Source organism: Vombatus ursinus, unplaced genomic scaffold, assembly GCF_900497805.2.
Source record: "Vombatus ursinus unplaced genomic scaffold, bare-nosed wombat genome assembly UNPS02014832.1, whole genome shotgun sequence".
NCBI classification, from domain to species: domain Eukaryota; kingdom Metazoa; phylum Chordata; class Mammalia; order Diprotodontia; family Vombatidae; genus Vombatus; species Vombatus ursinus.
In genome coordinates, this window is record NW_020954610.1 from 68841608 (window position 1) to 68857301 (window position 15694).

Below are 15694 nucleotides of genomic sequence, written 5' to 3' on the forward strand. Positions count from 1 at the left end.
AACATTTTAGTATTATTGTGACAATACTTTGACCTTATAGACCCCCTTAGAAAGATCTTTGGGACCCTCAGGGGTCCATGGGACCCAGATGTTCTACACAATCCTTAATAAGTAACTACACAGCCTCTGCTTGAAGACCTCCAGTTAAGGGGAACTCACTATCTCTTAAGACAGTCTATTCCATTTATAGACAATTCTAATAGGGGAAATAATTGTTTCTCTCCAATTTCCACCTGTTGTTTCTGATTTCACATTCTAGATCTAAAACAAGTCACCTTCCATATGACAGCCCTTCAAATAATTAAATCATCTATTATATATCACCCTAAGTTTTCTCTTATCTAGGCTAAATATCCCCAGTTGCTTCATCTGGTCTTCCTAGGGCATGATTTCTAAATGCTTCTCACAATACTGACCATCCTCCTCTGGATATATTGCACGTTGCCAAGGCTTTTCCTATATTGTCATTCTCAGAAAAGAAGACAATATCTCCCATGTGGTCTGAACAGGCAAGACATAGCAGAAATGCCAACCCTCCTGATTAAAACATGGGTTTTTGATGCTAGTAAGGGTGATATGGTATAAAGAACACTGTATTTGAAGTCAGAGGATCTGGGTTTTTAATCCCAACTCTGCTACTCAATATCTGTAATTGATTCTCCCTGGGCCTCAGTTTCCTCATCTATAAAATGAGAGTGTTGGACCAAAGGAATTCTAAAGTTCCTTCAAGCTCTAAATCTTATGATCACATTAATGCATTAATGCAGTCTAAGACTTCATGTTCCAAAAGCCTTAGTGCACAATGTTACAGTTTTAATAGCTCTTTTGGTCACAGTGTTTTAAGTCTTACTAAATTTACAATTCACAAAAACCCATATATTCTTTCGCACATGAACTAGTCATATCTTCCTCATCCACTGTTTGTGCAGTTGATTGTTTCTAGCCCATGTAATATATTCTTATTTCTCCCCTATTAAATTTCATCTTAATAGTTACTGCTCATCATTCCAACCAGTTAAGAAATTGTGAGATCCCTTTTTGACCCCAGTGCCATTTGACATGTTCAAACTCCTAACTTAATATTCACCATCTGCAGATCTGAAAAATGTGTTATCAGCATTATGTTTTGGGGAAACAATAAAGCCAGTGGAGCCAGCTTGGTCCATACAATGGCTAGGGAAATCAGCAGAACTGACCAGATGTGGGCTGCATTATTATCATGCAAAGGAATGTTAGATCCTGTATTTAAGGAGGTAGGAGTGTTACCATTTACCATTAGACAATTGGGCTAACTAATTTTGTTGCCTTTAGGGAAGTTGTATATGAGAGACAGAGACAGATAAAGATAGTAAGTAAGACCCAGGGACTTTGGAAAATGCTGGCTGCCTTGTCTAGGGTAGAAGAATCCATCTTCTTTCCTTTTTTGAAAAAATCTGAATAGTATCTGCCTCTGCAGTCCTATAGCATGTCTCTCATTCTCTATACTTTTTCAAAGATAACAATAATTATCTCCATGTTTCGGTAGAACTTTAAGGTTTACAAAACTCTTTACATATATTATCTCATTCAATCTTTATGACAACTCTGTAATAGGACAGCTGGGTGGCACAGCAGATAGAGTGTCAGGCCTGGATTCAGGAAGACATGAGTTCAACTCCAGTCTCAGACACTAGCTGTGTAACCCTGGGCAAGTCACTTAACTCTGTTTGCCTCAGTTTCCTCATCTGTAAAATGATCTAGAGAAGGAAATAGCAAATTTGGGAAGACCCCCAAATGGGGTCACAAAGAATTGGTCACAAGTGACTGAAAATGACTAAACAAAAACAGCAAATATAATTAAGAGCTAAATTGTACAATATGTACCTTATAAGTCATACATAGGAGATCAAAGGAGAGAAGGGATCAGTGAGGGCTAAATCAGTCAGGAAAAGCTTCTAGGAGAAGGAAGGATTTAAGCTGAGTCTTGAAGATGCGGTTAGATATAGGTAGATGGAGAAGAGAAGCAAGGTTCTTATAAGTGAGCTAGGTATATACTGGTCTTATCTTCTCTATAAGATTAATGATGTTGTTTAGATGTGGCCTCCGTGGACGTAAAAGTAGACTTTTATTATTAAATATTTTCCCCTTCTACGGTTCTGATATCAAGAGGGTTTCTTAGAAGTTAAATATCTAGGGGCAGCTAGGTGGCACAGTGGATAGAGCACCAGCCCTGAAGTCAGAAGGACCTAAGTTCAAATCCGGCCTCATACCAACACTTCACACTAGCTGTGTGACCCTGGGCAAGTCACTTAACCCCAATTGCCTTAAAAAAAAAGAAGAAGAAGTTAAATATCTAGACATTCCTGGAAGGCTGAGTAGATCTTTTTTAAAAAAAAAATATTTCTACAACTTGGAAAGCCTCTGATCAACACAATGGTCAACCAAGATTCCAGAAGATGCATGCTACCCTACCATTTCTCTGCTGACAGAGAAATGATAGACTGAAGATGCAGAATGAGACAAATATTTTCAGACATGGGCAATGTGGGAATATGTTTTGCTTGATTATGCAAATTTGTTGGATTTTTTTTTTAATTTAGTGAAAGAAGTAGAAGAAAAGGAGAAGGGAGGGACAGGGTTGCCCCTCTCCTCCCAAAAAATGAATAAATTAAAGAAAAACCAGTGAATAATTAAAGTATTTTTTATTAAATACATGGAGAACAGAAGGGAGGACAAAAGGAACCACAAGGTAATAAGATAGTTTTGAAAGTTACATATTGAATTTGTTAAATAATTGAAAAGGAAGATGTGCATAGCAAACTCATAGTTTCATGTAGAATCTTTTTTCTGTGCTATTATGTATATTAAAATAGGAAGGGCAGGGAAGAAAAGAGAAGGGAAAAGAAGGGAAGAGAAAGGAATGTAAGGCAAGGGAAGGGAAGGGCATACACATATTGTATTCAACTAATGGATAGATGAGCTAAGATCTGGGCCATTATCACTGAGGAGCAAAATAGAAAGAAAAAAAATTCATATTACTATGTTTGGAAGACATCCAATTTAATACTTGTTACTTAAATTAATACTGAGAAAAGTTAATAGTCTTGCCAAATTTAAGCATTTCCTGAATTTGTGTTTATATTATAATTTTTTCCCAACACATTTACTCATAGGCCATGCAAATAACTGCTAAATAATTATTAGACTTTATAAATGTCTTAGTTTTACATGGGTGAAATCTTCAGTAAGAAGTCAATGTACTTTTTAATCAATCTGTGAGGAATAAAATAACAGCCTTCATTACAACACTATGGACTGTTAATTTGAATTTTTCATCTAATGTCAGGCATCAGATACAGCACCCCACACTGTGCTTTGCACCTAGGAGGCAATCAGCAAATGTCTGTTGAATGATCAAAGGAGATAATGTAGATAAAGTAATTTGAAGGAATAAGTGAATAAATGAATGAATGTTGTTATAAATTGATCACATATTTCATTTAGGTAGGAAACATGTTGTACCGTCCCTCTTGGCTCTGCTCAGTTCAAGACTTGGCAAGGAGCTGGGACTAAATAGGGTCCCTGTTGAGCCCTCACCAATTTTGGGAGTGTAGAGGGGGGTACATTAGATACTCATGTAAAGTAAGCAGAACCAGGAAATTAATATATACAACGAGCACAACTAAAGAAAAAGAACACTAAAACAAAGCCAAACACTATACAATTTCAATAACCAACCTTGTCTCTCCCTAAGAGGTAAGGAAATTAATGTCTTTCCTTTTATTGGAGACGTGCTGCACTATGGGTACAAAACGTTGCATACCTGATTTAATGAACCTGCTATGTTGTTGGTTGGTTTTGTTAAACAGTTTTTCTTTGTTGTAAGAAAATGTAGCTGAGGAGTGGTGGGGAGGAAGAGAAGACAGAGTAGCAGGGAGGATGGAAATGACTATGATGTAAAACAATGGTGTCAAACTCAAGTAGAAATCAGGGCCAGCAAGTCATATATAAGAATCCCTGTGGGCTACATACTGACTTGGAAAACCACATATTAATAGTATCTAAGTTTTATTGTATCTTTTCTTATTTTGGTAAATATTTCCTAATTACATTTTAATCTGGTTCAGGCTGCATTCAGAAGTGTTGAGGGCCACATGTAAAACATTAACACATTTTTTTTTAAAAGAAACTGAACAGGTGGAGGTCAACAACATAGCACAAAAGACCTAAAACCATGAGCCAATGAGATAAGAAGAAATTGATGGGAGGCAGAAAGTAGTATCTAAAGCAGACACAAATTCAAAATAAAAAATTACAACAAAGTTTGGTGTATGGGCTGAAAAAGAAAGAAGCAAAGGTAAGAGCTAAAAAAAATTTCTTGCACTTGTCTCAAGGGATCATACAAATTTTAAGCCGAAGGGCTACAAGGCAAGGCCCTACCCTCCAACCTCAACCAATTTCCCTTCAGTTGGAAAACTCTTATCACTACCCTGCCCATATTAATTTCTGCAGAAATTGCAATAGGTACATTTCCTTAGCAATATATCTAAAATGTCTTGCCTTGTTAAGATCACATTTTTATTGTTTTTGAAATCTATTCTCTGGGTCCTGAAATATATACCATTTGATTGCATGTATCTGGTTTGTTACAGTAGAAATTCTTTCTGAATAGTTGGATTGGATAACCACTGAAGTACCTTCCAACTCTCAAATTCTGTGATTCTGCATGTGATTTGAAAATGATGCCATTAATGTAAAAATACTCAAACGTAAGCAGTGAATGAGACTCCAAATCTACACAGTAACTATTTTGACATCCTAGTTTTTTATCCAAATTCTAAAATCCTCTTTGTGGTAACATGGCAGTCACCATTTTCATTGTTCAAAATTATGCATTGGATATGTTAAAAAAGCAAAAACTCTGTCTCTGTTATGCTTTCATATTGCCATTTTATTTCCCAAAAGAAAGCACATACAAAAACTTATGGACAAAAAACCAACAGTCAGGGATGTACAAGAGCCAGCTCAAAGCGGCTTAAGGGACTAATTATAAATTTTTCCATGCAAGCATTTACAGGTATCAGGTATGAGAAGACACAAATCAGGACTTTAGAAAATGTTAATAAATTAAAATTAAAATTAAAAATGTATTATGCATGCTTTTTTTTCAAAGAACCAGTTGTTAAACATTTACAGCACACTACTGCCTACAGTTTTCACATGAAACAGTTATTTTTTTTCTTATGACTTCAAAATTCAACAACCAGATTTTTTAAAAGTTCAACCAATGAGATAAGGTCATTCTGAAATTTAACTACTCTAGACCTTGGATTTTCCAGCTTGAGATTTTCTCTAGCAGTAGTCTGTGGATTCAGTCAATTAGTACTTTATTTTCCATGTTCAATAAATTTAGGTAGATTCTTTGTATTAGTTCTTGTAATACAGTACTCAATTTTTTTTTAAATTTTATATTCTGCTGGGAGAACTATTATAATACTTAAATTATCTCCACATATACCATCTCATCTTCAAGGCCAACTACTCTGACTTTATAGAAATCATGTGTTCTCTCAGTCATTGTCTTTATTTTTTTTTTTTTGGTAAGAAACCAATGTTTATTTTCCATCAGCATTTTTCCAACACTATTAGAGCACGTGGGGTAAAACTTAAGACCACTCTGTGGTAGCTCCTACCCACTCGGTGGCCTGAGCAGTAGGAGCCGCAGACCAGTCCTCCGCAGCCGGCTGAGCACTCCAGTCTTCCGTAGGGAACTGCTGAATGGGCACAGATGGCACCTGTACTCCCTCAGACCAATCAGCCACCTTCGGCTGAGTAGCAGCGAATTCTAGGGCAGGTGCAGTCCATTCACCCTGAAACTCCTCCTTTGTCACTGCCTTCTCAGCTGCGGCCTGCTCCTCCTTTTCAATCTCCTCTGGATCCCTGTAGAAGTAAAGATCGGGCATGACCTCCCATGAGTGTTCACGGGAGATGGTACCACGCATACGCAGAACTTAACGGGCCAGCATCCACCACATCAGACCCACTGAGTGAGCTCCCTTGTTACATGGAATGGCGATGTCCACATAGCGAAGTGGGGGGTCTTGTGTTGCACAATGCAATAGTTGGAAGGTTAACATACGATGCTTCAGTAAGAGGCTGGTGATCTGCCCGAGGATCAGTGACCACCAAGAGGCGAGGCTCCCTGAAAGCTGCCTGGATCTGGTTAGTGAAGGTGCCCGGTGTGAAACGTCCAGCAATAGGGGTGGCGCCAGTGGCAGCAGCAAATTTCAGAACAGCTCGCTGGCCAGTGTTCCTGGATAAGATGACACTAACATCAGCTGGATTTTCAATGGCAACAATGGCACGAGCTGCCAGCAGAAGCTTTTCCCAAGTTCTCTTCAAATTGATGACGTAGATGGCGTCACTCTTTCTTTTGTAGATATACTGTTCCACCTGGAAGTCCAAATTGGTGCCACCCAAATGGGTCCCTGCAGCAAGGAATTTGAGGACATCCTCCTCCTTCATCTGCAAGACATCTAGGGCTCCGGACATTGTGAAAGTTTCCCTTTAAAGTTACGACGAAAACCGAGAACAAAGCGGTATGGAACCCACTACTGGGCAGCGCGGAAAGCAGTCATTGTCTTTAAATTCTTTTTCACCAAGTTTTCTTCTGCTTGTACGTTTTTAAATTACAAATTTTTCATTCTGTTTTTCAGATCCCCTACATTTTCGGAAAGATTCTTCACTCTGAGTCCTAAGGTATCTACACTGCTATTTATTGTCATTAATTCTGCTTTGAAAGCCCTGACTTATGACCTAATTCCCATCTTAATATCTTCTTTAAGAGTTAAATTTCTCTTTTGAAGCAATCTGGGGTTCCTTGTTATTTCACAATCTTGGAATGTTTTGTAGAATTATCTTTTTCATTGTGTATTTCTTTTATCATTCTCCTTCATAGTACAGCACTTGTTCAATATGCTACAATTTATTGAATTTTTACTTATTTTTCCTTCTGTTTTTATGAATCTCACTATTAACATTTTGCTCTCTTGAATTTATTGTCTTTTGGTCTTTTTCTTATACTCTCAATAAATCGTCTCTGCTTTTCCTCTCACTCCTTTTCTTTCCCTTTCCTCTCTCTCCTCCTTCTCCCACCTCCCTTCTATTGCTGCGGTATTGACTTTTTCTCCTGCATAATTTGTTCTCAGCCACCTCAAGTAGGGGATCAGGGCCCAACTGGTTCCCTTCCTATACTAAGCTTCAGAAGGAAAGGATTTGACTTTTATAGAAGTCAGAGATATTGGCCTTGAAGATGGTATATGTGGAGATAACTTAAGTAGTATAATAATTCTCCCAGCAGAATATGATAAATTTTTTTAAATGAGTACTATATTACAAGAACTAATACAAAGAATCTACCTAAACATTTTGAACCTCAAAAATAAAGTACTAATTGACTGAATCCACAGACTACTGCTAGAGAACATCTCAAGCTGGAAACTCCCAGTTCAGTTTCTATTCCCTTTTCTATTTTCTCTCAGCACACAGAAGTCCCTTCTCCTCTTCTCCTCTATGCCATAGCATCTCTCTCCCACCATTTCTCATTCAAATTATACTCTCTTTTCTTCATATGGCTGGGCAAAATCAGTGCCAATGTCTTCCATCCCTTGTAGGATTGGAGTAGGGGAGGAAGTAATGGGGTTGAGGGAAAAAGAGTTAAGACTGAGTTACTGATTAGCAGTGGGGTAAACTGGGGGTGACGATAGTGAATTAGAGTTTTAAATATTTAAGTTCTCACGTGTTGTTTCATGGGGTTCTTTATATAGTGTGTTCTTCCTTTGTATCAAGTGGATTCAGTTTAATTTGCTATAGATTTGGCACATATTTCCTTCTTTGGGGACTTTCTAGTTTGGAGAGGTTTTTAGAAAACAACTACTCTACCTATTGTTTGTCCTTTGTTTTCAAAGAGGACCAATAACATTATGGGGGATATCTTGACAACAACAATAGCAACTCCAGCTATTCCACCATCTTATCAATTATACCACCTAAATTAAATTTTATAAAGTTACTTAGGAGTTTTTTGTAAGATGACATTTAGTCAGGAAACCAAGAGCTCTGATTATGTTTTTCACTGTCCTCATTCTTTATGTCTACTTCTATAATCTATAAATTTTTTTTGTTAGAGTTGCTTTTCTGAAATAGAACTAAACCAATGTGTCAGACAATTGTTGCTTGCAATCATGTACACTTCACAAAGTGTCATGGATATATTCATATTCTTATTCTGACTCTCTGACTCTGGGTCCACTTGGATCTTTCTCGTACCATGCTGAGACTATGAGGGATTCATAACTACTTTATTCAGTTAGAGCATCTGTCAGAGTTTGACATCACTGTCTCCAGTCATAAGAATAGAGTTGTAGAGAGATACTAGGATCAGCATACATTCAAACTCACTGGCTTAACAAATAGGGTGGGGGTCCCCTGCCTCTGTGAAGTATCTTAATTCTTACTCCTCCCTGGCCTTCTTCTTTTTTTTTTTTTTTTTTTGGCAAACTGCTGGAGGATACACACCCAAACATACTCTCTCTTACATGCACTGACTCACTCCATTGATTCACACTCAGCTCCTACATAGTCACATCACTTTCTAATAACTCTCACTCTCCCTCTCTGATTCACACTACTAATTACTTCACACATAACACTAACTTTCCATTCTCACCCCATTCTCCAGAGACTTCCTATTCCACAACCTCAAAGGCTGGTTTGGTAGGCAGACCTGCTCCACCAATTATCAGTGTTAAGAGTTAATCCTGAGTATTCCTTTACACTGGGGGAGGGGAAATGTTAAACAAGCGACTAAGACCCCCAACACAATCCCTGAGGCTGCTTCCTAAAAACCTGTAAACAGTCCCAGGGTATAACTGACAGCTATGGGCAGCTGTGTGCCTTTGAGCCTCTGGCACATAGTTATTCCTCCTTCATTGGCTTCCTCAACCTCTGAGACAATAGTTTTATGGTCCTAGCTCATGATAACATGCAAAAAGAAATTCCTTATTTTAAAGGTTTTGAGAAAAATGTATCTTTAAAGAGTTTATGTTGGCTAAATTGAGGATACTGAAAAAAAAATCCAATCCATGTCTGTCTCTGGACCCATCATATTTTCATTTGATTGTCAACTGGATAAATATTCTTTCATTCTGCCCCTAAGTATTTTGTTTTTCTGTGGCAGGCAAACAAATATTGGTCTCAGAAATACTATCTTTCATTTAAACAATTTATATCAGTCATATTCTTGCCAGGTGAAGATGACCTTGTGTTGCCAATTCATTTTCCATTTGTGATTGTGTATGAACTGTTCATATTTCCCAGCACTTTTACCTCAATGAGCATCAACTTAGTCTTTCTTTCTCCTATGCAGCCCCAATTTTTTGTCTTGTTTTTAAGTCATTTTCCAAAAGGGTATAAAGCCCTGAGAAAACTATTTCCCTTCTTAAGTCCTTGCAATCATTTTGGAATTTTTCCTGGTTTTCTCCAACTGGTGCTAAACACATGGCCTTTTTGCAGCAACCAGTGATTTAGGACTGCTGAAAGCATTGTGAATCATGGAAGAGGGCTATCTTGGAAGAATCAGAATTGCAGGTGATCCAAAGGGCAATGGGAAGATGTATAGGGGGTGGAAGAAGGCACAATGACTTATACAAAGGGTAACAGCTTATACCAAGAGTGGTGTAATGGTGTAAAAGATATCATCAAAGAAATACACAAGCACACAAACTATATATCCATAAGAGAAGTTGGGCTCTTCTTGTAGCAAGAAAAAGAAACCATAAATGAACTGCCCAAATATTGTCCTGGTATCCTGGAGATTTCTGTTGGTTTCTCCCCATACTGATTGAGGAGAATGAGTGAACCAACAAATCCTCACCTCTCCCTGACTGTCATGGCCCCAGGTTCCCTGACTCAGTGCTTCAACCACATCCCTTATAATCTGCTCCTTCCAACACATACACACACAAACACACACGTTTAGATATAGATTGATAGAGGTTGAGATATTTTTATAGATATAAATATAGAAAAAGGGCAAGCTTAGAAAATAGAATCATCCAAGACTCAATATCTACTTCTACCTATTGAAAAGAATACAAACTCCTCCTTTTTTCAGAATACTTTCTGCCTACCTCTAAAATAAACATTCTTAACTTGGGGTCAGTGAACTTAAAAAAAAAAATTTAGACCTGTATTTTAATATAATTGACTTCCTTTGTAAGCCTATGTATTTCAAATACAGTTAAAAAATATTCTGAGAAGGGCTTTATCATACTACCAAAGGGGTCCATCACACACACACACACACACACACACACACACACATACACATCAGGAATCCCTGGCCTAGGAGAAAACTCCCTTTCGCTAGTAACATTATTAGTCCCTCAGTCCTACCACCACCACTCCCTCCTCATGAATCCCTACTCTTTGGACACCCCAGCTCCATTCTATTGTTAATAAACTGCCCTTCATATCAGACCTCTTCCTTTCCCCTTTTTTCCATCTTGCACTCATGGAAACCTGTCTCCCTGCAGAAGATGCTGTACCCATAGCCACACTCTTTAATATTGGAAGAACCTTCTCTCAAGAGACCTGACATACTGGACCAGGAAGAAGAGTTGACCTACATCTTGATTGTCACTGCAATTTACAGACCTTCCTTTTTTCACTATCACTCAGTAACCTGAATTCTTTTGAGGTTTACTCTATCCATCAAGATAACGTTATTGAGATCTGAGTTACCGTTATCTACTGCCCCCAGTTATTAATACTCATTTCCCAAGGAGTTCAGTATGTGACTAACAGTTTGCTTCTCTACCCCAGCCCATCCTCTCAATTCTGAGGACTTCAATACACATATTCCTTCAAATACTCTGGTCAGTTCATCAACCACTTCAGCTCTCATGATCTGCAATTTCATTCTACCTTGGGGATTGTCATACTCTTGATCTCACTTCCAGACTAAGTCTTTTGAGCAAGTGAACTAGGCCATCTTTTGCCTCAATTCTTACCCGTCCTTTAACCACTAAATGGGTGTTGCATCAAACAAACTGAGACTTAAGAAAGACCTTAGCTTAAAAAAGCCAAGGTCTCCCACTGCATTCTGGGCCATTGCCAGTGTCTTAACCTATGTCTTGCTACTGGACTCCAAATGACTCTGGAGGAGAGAGTGAGGCTGATGACTTTGCACAGCCCTGCCTCACTTAAATCCAATTCACTCCCAAATCAACACATCGCCCTCCTGATGTCATTGATCCTCTTCAAGAATGAAGGACTGATAATAACAAATAACAACCACCCTTGATCTCACTATAAATAAAAATAAGATTTTTTTAAAAATCCTACCATACTTCAAGGTTCAGATCAAGGCTTTCTTCATAAAAACTCTCCTGGTCTACCTCCTACCCCCCCCCCACAATTTGGAAGTAATTCTTTCTTCCTCTGAACATCTATAACCCTCTGTTTATACCTTACTTATGTCACTTATCACATACTGGCTTATACTGTAGGTATTTTTTTACATATCTTATGATTCTTGCTAAATTATACAGTCTTTGAGGATAAGGACTCTGTGTGTGTGTGTGTGTTCCTCATCTCTGTTTGCTGGACAGTCCCAAACAGAGCAATTTTAAACAGTAAGCCCTTAGGAAGCATTTGTTATGTAGCTTATTCTTTGAAGCTACCTTCCCAGCCTACACCTGCACTGGAAGGTTGAATCCCTAAAAGGTGACTACTATGATTTCCCTCAGGGTTCTAGGAGAGGTAGTTTCCTAATAATATAACCCACAGGGCCCCACTTGGGGAAAAGGGCAGGGCCCCCTTTCTCCTCAAGATCATCAAGTGATATCAATTAGTTAACCAGGTTTAATTAGATTTTAGAAGGCAGTATATACTAAAGTGGCATTATAAGCACAGCTGGTATAAAACATCGTCCCCTCCAACATCTATCTACCCCCTATTAAATACAAAATCCAGGAGAAAGGGGGTTTAGGCTGAGAAAGCCCATGTGGCAGAGAAATAATTCAAAGTTCCTTGTTACTGAAAGTTTGTTCCTTCCCTTTCTGGGGTCCTCATGAAGTTACCTTTAGGTATATTGTTGCTTCTCTGCTGGATTCCTTATAGACACTGAAAGTGACTTTTTACAGTGTGTCTAGTTTGTCCTCCACTCAAATGCAGACACTTGTCAGTTATTGGAATAACAATCCTCTGATGCTGAAGTTCACAAGCATCTACTCTGGTCAAGGTAGGGGAAGGGGAGGAGACCAGGATCAAGACCAAGAGTGTCCCCACCCCAACCTCCATCTACCATGTGTTTCCTTGTCAGGGGGGGGCTCTGCTCCATGTTGGCAGACACTCAAACTCCCAATTCTGAACTATTTTGTTTTCTGATTTATCCAAACCCCACGAGGCATAACAAAGTCTCTCAACCAATCTGAATCTATCTCCTTTTAAGTATAGTTGAAATGCCTTTGATTAACTGGATGATTGATTGGTTCATCTGAGGTATCCAGGATTTTTTTCCACATCTAATAAATGATGGAGATTATCCTCACCTGATGAAGTTATCAGAGCATGTAGCATCTTGTCCATCTCTTTACATGGGGTCATTGAGTGATTGACCCTCCCCCTTATAGCTCAACAAATGGATGAAATGGATGCTTCTAAAGTCCTTGAAAATAGGCTAACTGTCCCCTAACTATGCCATGATTTCCACAATTTGTTCAGCAAGTTCCTTATATATTTAAAGATAAACCAGCCCAGTCCCATGTCATAATTGGCCTAGATTCTGAATAAATAGTATTCTAATAATGAAGGTGTCTGAAAGCGGTAGGGATCATCACATGGAGTAGCAAGTATCATTTCGGTAGACTTCTCCCCAGAGGCAACAACTAGAAAGATCACTAGGTCCACTGATGTCTTCCCCCCTCCCTTTGGGAATAAAAATCCCTTACAGAATGCCAAGTGGCTAAGACTTCTCAATGTTCTCAAGAGTTTGAAGAAGAAAGGGATCAATAGTCTTCTAAGAATACCCTTTGGGCTTTTGTCTACTATCAGTTGGGCACTAGGTATGTCACATTTTTCTAGACTGTAATTTAAATGAGAAATGACTATTATGCCACTCAGAAGTAGAAATTATATAGAATTGGAGTCCTACCATTCAAAAAACTAATGGAATTACCTGGGGTCTTTTCTACTTACATATTATAAATCACTAGAAAGGGATAAGAAATAATAGTACTTTATACTTACATAGTACTTCCCGCATAAGAATCACAGTAGAACCTTGTGAAAATTAACCCTTAAATACTTATCTTCCTCTACAGAGAGGCAGTGGACACCAAAGGGCACACCATTGCACAGATTGTTAGAACAATTACTGTATTCTTTGTTTTTTTCATTAAATTGTTTTTCTTCATTTCAGGAGAGGGTTCAATTCCAGTAGAGTACCCCAAAATGACTAATATAAAAAACTAAAGATGTCAATAAAACAAATTTATTTAAAAGAAAAAATAATTTCAGAACAAGTATCATTTCACATGAGATGTGGTAAGTATTCCCATTGTACAGATGAGGAAAAAAAACTAGAGTATAAAATGCCTTGGCCAAAACTGCAAAGTCAGTCTATGTTGATGATGCCAGAGAACCGCTTAATTATATTGTTTCAGTTTTGTCATAAGACCAGTGGAAAAAGCCACAATACAAACAGCATGATGACAGCACTAGAAGAAATCACTGGCTCTAAAAATGTGACTTGATCCTCTATATGTGGGCCTTGGTCTCATGTTTCATAGGTGTGTGACTCTCCTGTATGTATTCTCTGCATGTTTTCACTCATTCCACCAAGGCTGTGTGTTTTTGTGCAGCCTAGGTTTAGGAGGGAAATTTTTATTTTTTGCTACTTACTTTACTGTCCTTATTAAATGAACTAATCATGTACTCTTGCTGTTTATTAAAGGTAAACACACTGGTGGGCCCTTTAGTGAGCTATGGTTTTAGGGAATGTAACCCCCCAAAGCACATTGATCTCAGGGAAACTATCCACTGGGGACCTGTGAGTTGGGTGTTTCCCTAGGCACTATATCTTTGAACCTTTTAAGTGTTACAGGGTATCATTATCTACCCATTTTTCTTGGGAATGTCTAGTTCTAGTTACTAAGTAAGTAAGTATTAGGATAACTAAGGTACTAGTTACTAAGTACTAAAGTGACTAAAGGACTAGTAACTAGTACCTTATAACTGTGTATCCAGCATCATCACTATCTTTTACAAGGTCATAGTTAATACCTGACGCATTATAGCTGTCAGATTGAAGGAGGTAGTAGAAACTCTCCTCTCCAAATACCTTGCTAATAAAGGAATGCTCTCCAAATAAGTCAGAGTAATGGAATGGGACCGTCTCAACTCAGTGATGTGGTCCCCATGAAGATGTGTGGACTGGATAACTATATGGTTTCTTATTCATATAATGGAGTTGGACTAACCTACCTACAAATCCAGATGCATAAGTCACTTCTTGGCTGAGCTTCCAAAGTGAATAGATATTGCCTCACCCTTTTTCGAGAAGGAGAAGAAGAATAAACATCACTTAAAGCCTATGATCTAGTTGGACCAGAAGTAGTAGCCAGTTTTCTGTATTTTTGCTCTTTGACCTTGCTTCCTCCCTCTCTCTCTCTTGACTATATAGGTTGCTGAGGAAGTCAGAGCCTAGAACCCCCTCTCATACTTTTCCTTTCCTCTTCAAGCTGTGTATGAAGTTGGCAGCCCTCAGCTGAGCTTCAGGCTTTCCCTTACCTCCCTGTGCCTTCCCTTGCGGTGGCTCTGCAGAGTGGTCGCCCTCTGGCTGGGTTCGGAGATTCCATCGCTCTGGGCCATGGTTGTTCTGGATCTGTTCTGATGAATCTGAGTCAAGTAGCAGAGGCCTGATTTCCCAGCCTTTTAAAGCCCTTTACAACCTGGCCCCAACCTATCTTTTCTGCCTCATTGTACATTATTCCCCCTCTCATATGCTGAGATCCAGCCAAACTGGCTTTATCTCTGTTCCTCATGTGGGACACTCTAACTCCATGCCTTTGCATTGGCAGTCCTCCATGCTTAGAGTACACTCCCTCCTCACCTCTGCCACAGAGAATCCCTTTCTTCCTTCCAAACACAGTTCAAGGATCACCTTCTACAGAAAGTCTTTCCCACTTCCCTGTCCCTGTCACTAGTGCTCATGCGCTCACACTACTTTGTATTTAACTACTTTTTTACATATTCACATTTATTCTATTTACATTGATTCTGTATGTACATATATATATATATATATATATCCTTATTATCTTCCTTGTTAGAGTATAAGCTCCTTGTGAATAAGAATTATTTAAGTTATTGTTTTTATCTCTGTAGGCTGGACATAGTAGGTACTTATAATGCTTAGAGATTAAATGATTTTTTTTTCCCCTCTGCTTAGAAAAAAAAAATCTATGTTCAGTAAGACCATGTTGGATTTAGAATCTAGGATTGTAATCTATCTTAATCTTCTTTACAGAAATATATGTCTGCCTTATACATGTGTAGAGTTCTTGGAAGCTTTTTTGAAGGTGGCATGTTTTAAGTCAAGAATTCCCCAAATGTAAGATGTGCCATGATCCCTATTATAAACTGTCTCTCT

At 38.4% G+C, this 15694-nt stretch overlaps 1 pseudogene; it reads right to left on the reverse strand.

Moving 5' to 3' along the window:
- Positions 1 to 5630: 5630 nt before the first annotated feature.
- LOC114025916 lies at positions 5631 to 6591 on the reverse strand (annotated as a pseudogene).
- Between the last annotated feature and the right edge of the window lie 9103 nt (positions 6592 to 15694).